Source organism: Balaenoptera acutorostrata, chromosome 1 (genome assembly GCF_949987535.1).
Source record: "Balaenoptera acutorostrata chromosome 1, mBalAcu1.1, whole genome shotgun sequence".
Taxonomy (NCBI): domain Eukaryota; kingdom Metazoa; phylum Chordata; class Mammalia; order Artiodactyla; family Balaenopteridae; genus Balaenoptera; species Balaenoptera acutorostrata.
In genome coordinates, this window is record NC_080064.1 from 194318713 (window position 1) to 194332950 (window position 14238).

The 14238-nt window shown below is 43.5% G+C and overlaps 1 protein-coding gene across 5 annotated transcripts in view; it reads left to right on the top strand.

Moving 5' to 3' along the window:
- The first annotated feature begins 5681 nt into the window (after positions 1 to 5681).
- The window catches only part of NEK7 (NIMA related kinase 7), a 146862-nt gene continuing 138305 nt past the window's right edge, over positions 5682 to 14238 (top strand). For 2 of the 5 annotated variants that reach the window (XM_057544815.1, XM_057544814.1), the window contains exon 1: positions 5682 to 5962. The gene's annotated coding sequence lies outside the window, so the exon portion shown is untranslated. The remainder of the gene's footprint in view (positions 5963 to 14238) is intronic. The other 3 variants (XM_057544810.1, XM_057544813.1, XM_057544809.1) reach the window with 2 other exon arrangements.

The following is a 14238-nucleotide window of genomic DNA, read 5'->3' on the forward strand; positions in this document are numbered from 1 at the left end:
TGTGTATATTTATAAATTCTTAAATAATTTTTAAAAGTTATTTATATATATATATATATATATATGAGCAACTTTAAAAGTAATTTATGTTTTAAAAATAATAATAATATAAAATAAGTAGATATTTATATAAATAATTTAAAAGTTCTGCAGATTAAATAAACCTATTAGTTATATAGCAATAAATAACACTAATGGGCAAATGTAACAAAATTGTCCATTTAGGACTGTTTGCGGTTTCCATGGGTGACAGTCTACTGTTTGTCTTCTACTCTTTCAAAGAAGGAATTATCCCATAAATCTATAGATAAATATTGGTTTGCCTCACCCAGTACTTGAATGGCTTATGAATTTAAAGGTTCTTGCCCTGAATTTTAAGGATCGGAACTTCAACAAGTTTTTAAGCATATTTCTGATTTTTGCCCCCCAATTTTCAAGCTTCGGAAATGACTGTTTTGTTCTAGGAAGTGTTGTCCCAGGCGCCTCTTACTCTACATAACGCTAACTTTTCCATAGAAAAGCTGATATGACAGTGATTAAAGAAATAAGATGTCTGTATATATGTACCACATCTTGAACGAAATTGTGCCATTTGTTGAGACGTGGATGGACCTAGAGTCTGTCATACAGAGCGAAGTAAGTCAGAGAGAGAAAAACAAATATCGTATACTATCGCTTATATGAGGAATCTGGAAAAATGATACAGATGAACTTATTTGCAAAGCAGATATAGAGACACAGACATAGAGACATAGAGAACACACTTATGGTAACCATAAGGGGGGGAAGCGAGGGTGGAATGAACTGGGAGATTGGGATTGACATATACACACTACTAGGCATAAAAGAGATAACTAATGAGAACTTACTGTGTAGCACAGGGAACTCTACTCGGTGCTCTGTGATGACCTAAATGGGAAGGAAATCCAAAAAAAGAAGGGATATATGTATACATATAGCTGATTCACTTTGCTGTACAGCAGAAACTAACACAACATTGTAAAGCAACTATACTCCAATAAAAATTAATTATAAAAAAGAAGAAATAAAGCGTCTCCATAATTTGAATTTTACCTGATGGTGAATTCAATGGTAGAATTATGGAGAGTGTTGAGGGTGTTTATGATTAACTAGGCTTATTGTCATAAAGACAGAGCCTGCTTTCGGTATATCTTTGAGTTTGACACGGCATGATTCTAAATCTGGCTTTACTCACATCCTGTATTTCCAAATAGATTGAACATTAACTGTGCAATTGAACTGCCGAAGAAATCATTACTGAGGTATTTTTAAATGCACTTCCACCCTTAAGTAGAACAGCTGAAAACAAAAGATCGAAGAGATGTATATTTTAAGCAATAAAGGCTCAAGTGTGAGCAAAGAGGGTTAGAAAGAGGAAAACAACATTCGATGCAACTTTTCACTTCTTGTATTGACTTTGTTAGGGGTGCCCTTTTGGATCTGTAGTCTAAGAGCAGCCTCTCAATTTATCTATGTGAAATATTAAAAGCAAGAAGAAAAACATTATTTTCCATTTTCTTTCCTACGTAGGAAATAGACAACTGTTTCAACTGCTCAGACCTGAATGAATTTGGTGCATCCCAAGGCAGAAGTGAGAGCACAGAAGAGGTAGAGGGTGATAGAAATTAGACAGGACTCTGAGATATTCCCATTCAACTCTGTGAAATCACAGGGTATTTGTAGCATCCCCCTTTCAGGGTAGACACATGCACACAAAATTTTCCAGAGAAACCTGCATTCTTTAGATTTATCTTTAACAGGGTTTTCTGTTAGCATAGATCAGTGAAATTGCCACCAAGGTGGAGGAAAGGGCGCCCTGGGAAATGGCCTCAGTTTGGTCCCACATCAAGGATGGGATGAACCAGTGTGAAAAGGAAAATCATTCCTGAGTATATTTCCTTCATTGCTTTGACTCTTTGCCTACTGCATATTGGCCCTCTGGCTTTTGTAGTAAGAGTCAAAAAGCAGAGATTCAGTTGAATTCTGTCCAGAGGAAATCATGATACAAACATAAACCAGTTGTGCTGTTTCTTTCTTGTTTTGCAACCAATATAAAATATTAGGGACTTCCCTGGTGGCGCAGTGGTTAAGAATCCGCCTGCCAATGCAGGGGACAACGGTTCGAACCCTGGTCCGGGAAGATCCCACATGCCGCGGAGCAACTAAGCCTGCGCACCACAACTACTGAGCCTACGCTCTAGAGCCCGCGAGCCACAACTACTGAGCCCTCGTGCCACAACTACTGCAGCCCGTGCGCCTAGAGCCCGTGCTCTGCAACGGGAGAGGCCACCGCAGTGAGAAGCCCCCGCACCGCAACGAAGAGTAGACCCCGCTCGCCGCAACTAGAGAAAGCCCGCAGGCAGCAACGAAGACCCAACGCAGCCAAAAATAAATAAATAAATAAAAGAAAAATATTTTAAAAATTAAAATAAAACATTACATTTCCCTATGTTAAATATATATATCTAACATATATATGTGTGTATACACACACACACACACACACACACACACACACATATACAGTGTTGAAATGATTCCTCAGTTTTAAAACTACTACAAAAATAGCTGGGAAAAAGCCGCCGTCAGTATGCTGCTAAAATAAACCATGAACTGTATTCTCAAAGTACAGAACTAGATAAATGGGACATAGCAGAGTTGTCTTTCTGTGATTTTGAATTCTAGGTGTTTGATGGCAGGATAACATTAAGGCAGATTTTATTGCTTTAAAGGGAAGTTCATCTGCACGATCCGTTAATAATCACATGCAAGAGGCCAGGAAAGTGAAAAAGTAGCTTTCAAATATTTTCCGTGAGTGTTTTCACAGCACGGTAGAGATTTATTTTCTGCCACTGTACAGTGACCACAGCCAGGCCCCGAGGAAAGTGATCTCCCTGGGGTTGTCTGCAGTCTGCACTTTGACCTCTTCCTCTTGGCCCAGGTTAGTCCAGACATTTCAACAGCTTGACTAAGCCTCATCACCAGTCAGCTGCCAAATTCAGCGGCTGCCAGGATCACTAGCAGCTTTTTAAGTACACCTGTTGCCAGCACTATGTATGAGTCAAGAAGGCTAGACCTTTCTGGTCTATCCCACTGGCTAGGATCTCTTTCAAAGGAGAATTATTTTTAATATGACTTCATCATCCTTCATCAGGAAAACATTTTTTTTTAGCAAGCTTCTCTCCTTACAGAGAAGTTGCATTGACCCTGAATCTGCTATGGTATATCAGGTCTGGGTTAACCTACAGATAAAAAATGGTTTTGATAATCAGTACTACCTCTACTTTGTATTTTTCATTGTGTGGGCCAGCAAAGCTACATGAATAACAGAACATGTAGACAGGGTGTAAACTGAAATGTTTTAAGTGTCAAGTACCATTTACGGTGAAGTTAATCTGATAGTTAATGGTAAGTATTGCATGGTAATTAGGGATAAACACTAAGTAGCACGTATAAAGGACTGTAATTAGTGCATTTCAGGGAGCCAGGCAAGCATTTTTGAAGCAAGCTTGGTGGGGAGATGAACAGAAAAGCAGTTAAAGCTGGACTCTGCTCTAATGATCCCTGGGACCAGAGGAGCCTCTTTGGCCAGAACTCTCTGCTTTTCCATGAGCATTTGCTCTAGGCCAGGGGCCCAGGGCAAGGGGACAACCTCCCCTATCAGCACAGAGGTGATGAAAAGTCATAGATAGAAAGTGCATTGGATTTGGAGAGTCTTCACAACTTCTGAAACACTGTACACTATCTAGCTGTAGCTTTGTAGTCTTTTAAGGTGAAGAAACAGGACACATAGGGATGTTTTCAACACTCTGGGCATCATTTAGCCATGATAGGATACTTCTAGGGCTTCATGAGCTCTGTTTTGATCCATTTCCCTATCAGTCACTGTTCATGAGGGATATGTGTCTTCCTCATACCAATGAAATGTCTGGTCCGTATCCGAATGTGTAGTTCATTTAATTAGGGCTGTTTTATTGATTATCTATCTACCTATCGACCTATGTACATGTCTAAAAGGTGGTACAAAAGATAGTTTTTAGAAACCTTAACCAGGTTGAAATGTCTTCATCCTGGGAATATCTGGTTATTTTTCCTGCCAGGTGTGCCTGTGTATAACTCAAGTGACACTGTCCTTACTTGATTGATTTTGATTTGGTGGGACTTGACAGAGCAACCTGGTTCAAATGCCAAATCATTGGCTTCATTCTTGCCCACTTTCCTACCCCAAGTTCAGTTCATTGTTAAATCTTATTGGCTGTATCTTAATATATCTGGGAAATATATATATCCCAGAAATATATCTGGGATCTGACCATTCTTATCACCTCCACTGTTAGCACGACAATTTAAGTCATCAATATCTTTTGCCTGATTGTTATAATAATAGTCTTTTAACTGTTTGACTAGTTTCAGCAGAGCTATTCTCTGCAAACCCAAGTCGATTTGGTCACCCTCCAATGGCTCTCAATTCATCCCCTGCTTTATTTTTTAATGAATCACCGTTTGACATAGTATGCATTTATTGGCTTATTATATTATTATTACCTTTTCTACAATATAAGGTCCATGAGAGCAGGGACTTTGTGTCTTGGTAAGGGTTGTATCTTTATTCCTTAGAACAGTGTCTAGCAGGTTTATTAACACTTTATTAACCACTGAAGTCAACATCTACTATTGAGATTTTGAATTACTTTCTTTCTAAAAATAAACTTTCCAAATCTTAATTCCATAGCTTTAACATTTCAAGCATTTGAGCTATAATCTACTCATTCTTAGCTCAACTCCCTTTGGTTGGGAAGCCAAACTAGTGAACGGACCTAGGAGTAATAGCAACTCCTCAATGAGCACTTCTATGCCAGGCTCTTGTGCTTCAGCATTTTGCTGTATCTCATTTAATTCTAGCCTAGTTCTAGAGATAGGTATTATTACTATTCTCCTTTTACAGATAAAGAGACTGAGACTTGGGACAGATGAAATAACATAATACTCAAGAGTTAATAACCCCCGAGCTGAGATTACAATCAAGGTGTGGTTGACTCTATACTGCCTTCTAGCCGTGTCCTCCGGTAATGCGTGTCCGGTTATTGAAGTAGCGAAGCGGCTGAGTTCAAAGCATTCCTTCTGCAGTTCCATGTACTAGGGTTCTGGGATATAACAAATGTCCCTCCACCCCCCAAAGACTCTTAGGACCAATCAGGTAGTTCCGCTTTCAGGAATGTCCTAAAAGCCACTGTCCTCTAAGCTGGGTCTCTTACTTTAATGTAAGTTTCTCAAGCGCAGAGGCAGTTACATCACCTAGGAAAAGACGATGGGATCAAAACGCTATGATCCAGAAGAAGAAAGCGTTGTCACCAATTCAGCTGACCGCTTGCAAATAGGGCATCTAAACATAAAGTTCTCAAAAAGCAGCCGACCCCCGGCTTGGAGGGAAGTTGGCCGGAAAGAAGGGAATAGGGTTCGGTCTGACCACAGGAGGGCTCCCCCAGACCCTCCCGGGCTCCAGCGCGGAAGTGGAGGGGTCCCTCCGCGGAGGCCACTGGACAGCAGATGCATCGTGCGGCCAGCGGGTGCATCGTACTGCCAGAGCAGGGCTCGGGGGCGGGGCTCGGCGTGGGGGCGGTGCCGACGCACGCCCCGCCCCCTCCTCGGGGATGCCGGGATGTTTATACTCCTGACAGCAGCGGCCGCGGGAGGAGGAGCGGGAGTCTTGGGAGGATGGGCCACCGCTAAGCTCGCGCTCCGGACGCGCCTCGCTGTGCACAGGGTGGGTCCCCGTGCCTGCAGCGTCCGCGGGGGCGGCGCGGCGGGAGGTGGCCAGCGCTCCGGGCCTAGCAGCCACAGCCCCCGGCCCAGCGGGCCTGTGCGCGGCGCCGCCTGGCCGAGCCGCCCGCCCGCCCCGGGTCCCTCGCCGGCCGGAGAACGGAGAGCTCCCCGCTTCTTGGTGAGTCGCCGCCGGTGTCTCTGGCGCGCGGGTCGGGGCCCCGCCGGCTGGGGCCGCCTGCGGGAGCCAGGCGGGAGGGGAGGTCAGGCTCGCGCGCGGCGGCCTCGGGACCCCGCCAGGGGGAGAGGAGGCTGTGCGGGGCGCGCGGCCGAGCGGGCGGGGGCTTTGGTCCGGTCGTGGGCGGTGGCGAGAGCCTTGTGCCCCGTGCGGCTCGGGCGTCCGAGGCCGCCGCCGTAACTAAGAAACTCCGCGGCCACGGCTGCGGCGCAACAGGTCTCGGTTTGGGGACCCGAGGAACTTGGCGAAGTTCCGCCTCCCGCCGCACGCTCATTGGCGGCGGCGGTTATTTATTCCACGCGGATTGGTTGGGTCCAGCTGTCAGCCGTCAGCCTCAGGCGGACTGGGCAGAGCGAACTTCTGAGGAGAGGTGGGTGGTGGGAGCCTTGCAGACCGGCCTTGAGCAGTGCGGGGAGGGTGACCGACCTGTTGGAGAGGGAGCTTTACTGGGACTCTGTCAGGACTAGGAAACGTCAGAGAGAGGGATTGCAAGGCAGTAGCGAACATTGGTGGTGATAGTGGCAATGGAAAAGAAATAAAGACATTGAACATTGAGGCCAAAGCCATAGAGGCGAGGGGGAGCGCAGAGGAGAAAGGAGAAAAGTAAGAAGACCACATTGCCCCAGGACAGGGTCAGGAAGCGAACACAACCTAGAGGAAGGATCCTACAGTGAGATTTAAGAATCCCTGTTACCTCTTTCCTATATACTGTAGGCCTTGGGAGATGATGTTTCACACAGGTGAATCTTGTTCTTGCACAGCTGCAGTCCTTGTTAGGGATAGATACTAAAAATATACTTATTTTACAGTAAGATATGTTTCCATCCTTGAGCATTGTTGGTGATGGAATTGAAAGTCAGAAACATATTGCAGAAGTGAAATGATTTTTCCCCTCCTTTGAGGCTACTGATCGTAAGGATGCAGTTGAAACGATCAGATGCCCATGGTTTGTAGAGCATTGTGTACCCGTTATAATTAGAACCACTATTTCTAATTCCTTCTCCGAGGAATTTGCAGTTTCAAGGAGTATGCACACTCCCAGCAGGCTACAGCAGTGTGTCTCGCCAGGTTGCATTACAGAATAAAGTACAGAATGTGTGTGTGAGACCCGTCAGGTCTGTGCAGGAGCTTGAGCTGCTCCGGGTGTGGTCGGAGAATGGCATAGTACTTTCACTCAAAAGGTTTATGGTACGTTTGGGACTATCAGACAAACACTGAAAGGGTGAATAGTTAGACAAGAGATACAGTTAACTCTGCTAATTCTTTGTGGCAACTCTTGCTGAATTGATGCCGAGTATTCTTGGCTGTAACGCTTGATGAAGGCCAGTGCCCCCAAAACGGTTAACATAAAGCGTAAGCAATTTCATTTCCAGAGGAAGGGATCCCTCGCTATCGTCGAGGAGATCCAGTCCACAGGTTGCTTCACTCCTAAAACCGCAGCATCCTCCGCTTGGCCCTGGAGTAGGTGGGAGCTTGCTGGGGTGGGGGAGAGATGTTGGAGCTTTGAAAAACTTTGCGTCTCGGAGGCGTCAAAGGGGTAGAAACTATGGGGACGGCGGGAGGAGGGCGGCGAAACTAAAAGGCTAAGGCACCCCTAGTGGAAGCTGGTTGCTTTCCCGGGGTCTGGGGCAGCCCGGGACCTTGCAAGATGAGCGGTCCTGAGATTCGGCTCTCGTGCGGGAGGCCCCGCCCCCTTCAGACTGACGGCCTCCGCAGCCAATGCGCGGTGAGGACGGCCCTGCTCCCGCTGGAGGGCGGGCACTTCCCCCGGCCCCGGGGGCTCAAGGGAGGGGGGCGGCGTGTGGGGTAAACGGGCAAGATAAGGGGAGGTTGAGAGGTAAACACGCAAAATGAGGAGAGGGGGCTTGTGAGGGAAACGCGCCAAATGAGGAGGGGGCTTGTGAGAGAAACGCGTAAAACGAGGAGGGGGTTTGTGAGAGAAACGCGTTAAACGAGGAGGGGGCTTGTGAGATGGGGGTGGGCGTGTGGGGTAAACGGGCAAGATAAGGGGAGGTTGTGAGAGAAACAGGCGTAAAATGAGGAGGGCGCAGCGGCAGGTTCCTAGGACCCCGTGGTGCTCGTCTCCTTTCAAGGTTCAGCCGCGCTTTGGACTCACCGGTTGGTGTGACTAATGGAGAGGGGGAGGGGTTCTCACAAGCCCCTTCCTCATTTTACGCGTTTCTCTCACAAGCCCCCTCCTTGTTCTTTGAAATTATCTGAAAATGAAAACCAAGAAATGTCAGAATCCCAATCCTTAAGCGTTTTTACAATTACTTGGGACTCTTCCGACAGTTGAAAAAATTTTTTTTTCAGTTAAAAAAGTAACGACCGTCCCTGGAGTGCAGACTCATTTCCTAGTTTGCACTGCTGTGCTGCTCGGGGTCGTTGACTCGGGTCACACCTGCAGCGCCCTCCACGCCCTTTCCCACTCACACGTTCTCCTGGCTGGACAGTTTCAAGAGCGCTTTTCCAGCCCCTAAAGCAGCACTTACTCCAGGAATGAGGAAAGCACGCCTGGTATGATGGCCGCGTGCTGGTGGGGAGGGGAGGTTTGAGGCCTCGGGTGTTAACCTACCCGGATAATAAAACTCAGTTTTGTAGTTTCCACATGACCAGAACGCGGGTGTAGTCTGTGGGCAGGAGTATCTGATCTCATACTCCACTCCCTTCATCTTTCTGGTGGTTGCAGTTGGCAGTGTGAGGCTCTGGTTTATTGCAGACATTTAAGTGTTTTCTTCCCGACTCTTGTGCATTTACTGAAATGTAGATTTCTTTTTTTTTTTTTTTAACTTAAGTATGTAGTCAGAGAAATCATTAGAGAGTTTTACGGTGTTTCTAGAGCCAAAAGCTGTTTTCTTTGGAACTGTCTGATATTTTAGTATCTTTCCAGTATTACTAACGTAGCCACCGTTCAAGGCATCTGGAGAGGAGAGAATAACGATTACTTAATGCAGTTTTGGAAAAGAAGTTGCTTAATTAGGTAATAGGTCCCCAAAATTCCTTTCAGGTTTTGTTTGATTTTTTTTTTAAAACAGGCTTTGGTATTTAAAAAATGTGCAGGGCAGCTGCATAAAGCAATACTCTGTCCACATTCCTGTTTTCATTCAAATTAATATATTTGTCCCTTCAAATATTTGCTCAAGAGTTATGTGGGTAGGTGTTTTACTACATCATTCATAAAACATGGCAGCAAACTTAGCATAATACTAAGGGTGTTTTGGAAATGACATGTGTGATTAATGTTTGCTCTGAATTGCCTTACCAGCAATTACTTTATCAGCATTTCTATAAATGTATAGCAAGATGTTTTAAGAAACATTTCTTCATACTTTCGAATGTTTCAATTCATTTCTTCCTCCCTTCAATTTTATAGGGAATTTATATAATTGTAATCAAATATATTTATTTGCAGGATAGAACGGCAGTTGAGAAATTTTGAACTTATACATAGAACTAATGTAGAACCATTCATTCTTAGAGTTATAAAACCTCTAAACTGCTGATTCCTCTTTTGGTGATTAATAGTTTGATTATCCCTGTGTATTATATATCTTTACAGAATAAGGAAAACACTTAGAGAATATATTTCATGGTTTTTAGTGAGCAGTGGGAATGAGAAGGACAGATAGATGGTCTTGAAGCATTCCTTATTTTTTTTTGAGCAGGGTAACTTCTCTTTTTTAACCTTTGTTAAAATAACAGCTGTCATACTATGTATATAATGAGCCGATACAATGAGCTGTTCGCTAATAGCTATCCAAAGTGTTAATCGGAATAGTGTGTAACTGAATGGAAGTTATTTAATTGGTCTATCAAATTTTAGAAATGTATATGTTTTCTGTTACTTAACGGAAATAGACCTTTCTGTAAACCTTGCCATTGGTCTTCTATTGATAATCAGTGGAAGTTGTTAAAGGCAGTTTTTTCACACCAGGTTGCTTTTGTAGAGAACAGGGGTTCGCAGACTTTGTCTCTGAAGGATGAGAGAGTAAATATTTCTGGCTTTGTGAGCTGTATGGGCTCTGTGACAGCTACTGCCACTGTAGCCATGGACATACCTGAACAGGTGGGTGTGCCTGTGTTCCAGTAAAACTTTCTTCATACAGTCGGGCTGGAGGCCCAGCTCTGCCCTAGAAGGTAGTACCAAGGGCCTAAACCTGATTCTAGGATGGATGTTTGGGCTGACAGGGATTTTCCACGGCACTGTGTTCGCCTTTTCTGGTCCTTTGATCCCTTGTGACGGTCTCTTGATCTTCCCCAGTCCTCTCAGAATAACGCCCAGTTATTCATTGCCAAATTTTGTGTTTAATCTCAGAGGCCTCATAAATATATCAGCCTCTTTCAGATTTATTCACGTTTTCAGGGATTTCTGTCATTCTTTGCCTTGGGGGGATCCCACACCCATCCTGTGATGTCGAGTGGATTTGCCCTCTCTCCGGCTTCCTTCTTGTTGCTAAGCCAAGATGGACTCTGATGTCAGACATTTTTCTTTGCTTGATTGACTGATAGCCCTAGAAGGAATGTGCTTTGCTGTGTTTCTTTAACTAGTAGTTTTCGTTCTAAGTCGACTGGAGTGACTGCTTTTGCCACTGTGAGAGAGAATTTCTGGCATGAGCAAGAGGGTGCACAGATTTTTTTTTCCTGTTAGAAAAATTGACAAAGTCTTTTTTTTTTGGCGTTCTAATTTAATCATTTTATTTAGCTTTTTATTTATTTATTTATTGACTAAGTCTTTTATAAAAGACTTTTTTTTTCCAGTAAAAAAAAAAAAAATTCTAAAAAGGGCCTGCATTTGTAAGGAGAGGCTATAGTCACGGCGTTTGTGGCCTGGGGGTACTTGCGGGGTCCCTGCCTCTTTGCTCTCAGTAGAGTTGGCTGTGGCTGACCTGGTTGCAGCTGCTGAGAAGCGGCTGAGTGGGATGGAAGAGGCAACAGTTTTGAGCTTACACAGTAGGACTTCCCAGTCCTAGCCAGGAGTGGGTTCTGGGTGGGCCGAAATATTGACACCTCGGGGCGGGGCCTGGGGCTTTGGAGCTTCAGGGCTAGTTGCCACCGGCTGCTACCAGCCTCTTCTCTTTGTGTGACCTTGCTGCACAAATATCATTTTCTGTGTTTACCGTGATGTGAAAAAGACTAAGGCCCAGGCTCCTCTCCTACCCTCTGACCTTGCTTGAGTTACTTGATTTGTTCAGACTGTAGTTTTCTCAGCTTATTAGGTCACATTGCTTTGAGGAGTAAATGACAACGTCTTTGTAGAAGTAGGGTAGTAGGCTCAGTGAGTGTTAGTTTCATTTCACCTCTTTCTCTATTCTTAGGACATTTTGTGGTGGGAAACACATGTCTTCTCAGTTTCTTCTGATGCAGGCCCTGCTGCCCAGCTTTATCTGAAGAGGCTCCTACCCAGCTCTGCTGCCATTTCTACTTTCTCTGCCTTAGTCATTCTTCCCTTTTGCCCTGCAATTTCCATATTTATAATTTAATTGTTCCCAGCACGAGTTAATGTTTTTACTGAACTTTGCGGGGAAAGAACAGTCATCCTTAGTTCCTCAGGTAGAAAAAGCCACAAGAGCCTTGGGGGTTATATTTTGGACAACAAAAAAAGTGAGAGTTGCAGAAAGATACTTAAATACTGATTCAAAAATGGAAAAAATTAGAATATTCTTTCTAGTGTGCTTCCAGTTCTGTTTTTTTTATTGTTAAGATAGTTTTCTCATATTCTCATATTTAACTGGCAAATTACTCTAATTTTTTTGTGGTTGTAACCATAGCAAAGCCACATATCCTCTATTATATTATGATTGGAAAAATGGAACAGTTAGACATGTTTATGAAAAATTGTTATACCTCTAAAATGTAAGAAGTTGCCAGTATTCCATTGCCTTTTATATCTAACTGTTGAACCCTATAGTAAAATAATGGGATATGTTTGCATACTGTCATAAAGATACCCAGAACTGGACAATAGGTAATTTATTTCAGCCAAATAGCTTGTCCTTATTTCAAATAGTTTACTTCTAAGCATGGTTTGTTATTTAACAAATACAGGTAAATTGAAAGACATTATACAAGAAGAATGTTTATTGTTGGATTGATTTTATAGGAATAAATTGATGTTTATTCTCAATTTTTTATGGTAACGTACAAATTCACTTCTTTTGTGTGTGTGTGTTTTTTTTTTTTAAACAGTCTTTGGTATTTAGACACATTTAGAATAGCATAGTAGCAGGTGAGGTATTCAGTGAAAAATGGCATTTTTAAAAACATTTTTAATATACACCTGAACTAAAGTTTTAATGAAGTTTCTACATTTGATAAATATTTTGGTTGTTGAATGGCATATTGTTTTCAACTTCACTTTGTCATTTTGTGACCTAGAGTGTTCAAAGTATCAGCTGTTGATGAAGAGTTGTATTTTATTAGGTGCTTCTCCCACTGCTCTTCTCTAATCATTCTCATCGTTCTCTCCCTCTCCCTTTTAAGTAGGAAGGAATTTATTACACCATGTTTAACAGTATTTGGTGGCTGGGAGGGAGTCTGAGCGTCTAGCAAAGTTTCCCAATACCGGGCCGCCAAGGGAGTTGCTGCCTCTTTCCTGATCAGAAAGCCACCAGCCTGGGGCTACACAGCCACTGCTCACGATGGCGCTGCTATTCTGGGCGCCCTTGACTGCTACGGTCCAGGTGATGGATGCTCTGGGTTTGGTACTTAGCACCTCCTGTATTGGTTTCCCAGGGCTTCCCCAACAAATTACCACAAACTGGGTGGCTTAAAACAACAGAAGTTTACGCTCACAGTTCTGAAGGTCAGAAGTCAGGAATCAAATTGGCCCCAGGGCTGTGCTCCCCGTGCAGGCTCCTGGGAGAACATGCCCCATGCCTTTCTCTCAGCCTCTGTGTGGGCGGCGGTCCTGGACGCTCCTTGGCTGATAGGTGCGCCACTCCAGTCTCTGCCTGTGTCAGGTGGCCTTCTTCCTGTGTCTCCTCCTCTTCTTAAGAGCACACCAGTCTTAACTGGATTAGGGTCACCTGATGACCTCATCTTTACTTCTATTCACTTACACTTAAAATTTAACAAGCAAAATCTGTACTTTTTTTTTTTCCCCCCCAGATTCTTCACCACACAAGAGATTTTTAGATTAATGGTCTTTCTGTTCTGAACAGAATATTTTAAGGTTGTACAGAGATTGTGCCTGAGAGATAAAGGTACCCAGGTTATCCTGTACATAGGTCATCTGCAGTTTGTATTTTATACTACCACAGAACAGCTGTTCCAAAATCACATTTTCCATTCACCATTATTTTGTAGTTTCCCTTAGGAGACCTTAAGTCCATAATTCACTAAATCAAATACTTTCAGAACTGGAAGGAAACTTATAAATTGTCTAAACTGGCCTTTTCATTTAATGTGAGAATAAACTGAAACTCAAGGATGTGAATTTGCTAATCCACATTCCACTAGATTCCTGAATAGTCCATATTGCCTTGTGTGTTACCTTTGTCATGCTCTTGGTAGTAGGCGTGGTGTTTTGTTTTCACTTGCTTGAATTAGCAGTCTTGTTGCATTCACAATACGTGCTCAAAAAAGACTTGAGGATAGAGTGACATTGCACCTCTGATTGCCCATATCAGGGCCTTGATTCAAGTCAGCAAATATTCGAGAGCCCAGCTGTGTAGTGGGGAAGTATTTCTGTTGCCTCTAGAACGAGGAACGGTAGGGTATGTTGCTATATCCTTACTATGAAATAGGATCAAAGAAGAAGAAATTCCCGTTATGGAGGCCAGTGCTAGGAAAGAGTCCTTAGTTAGAGGTGGTAGATAGATAGTAAAGGCCAGAAAGCTCCTGGGTGATCACAGGGTTGTTTGGTCAGTATTTCATAAATACACATTTCATTATATTAGGTACCTTGATTCATGAGGGCCAGGCTTCATTGTTGTTTGTCATTTTGCTGTATTGACAATAACTTACGTGTCCTTGTGGCTTCTTGCACAGTATGTATGACTGAAATGTTTGGCAACCCCAATGACCAGTTTCTCCCGTTAATTTCTTCTTTTGCCGTGATTCAGAGATCATGATGGGCTGTTTCCTTTTTCTCTGTAGCCATGCCTCTCTCTTAAGTTGGTTCTCATTTGTTTATTATATGTGTTCCCTGTTTCAGTGAAAATCCTATCTTACAAAGCAGTTATTAGAGATTAATCAAATCAATCCTAAAGGATTTATCT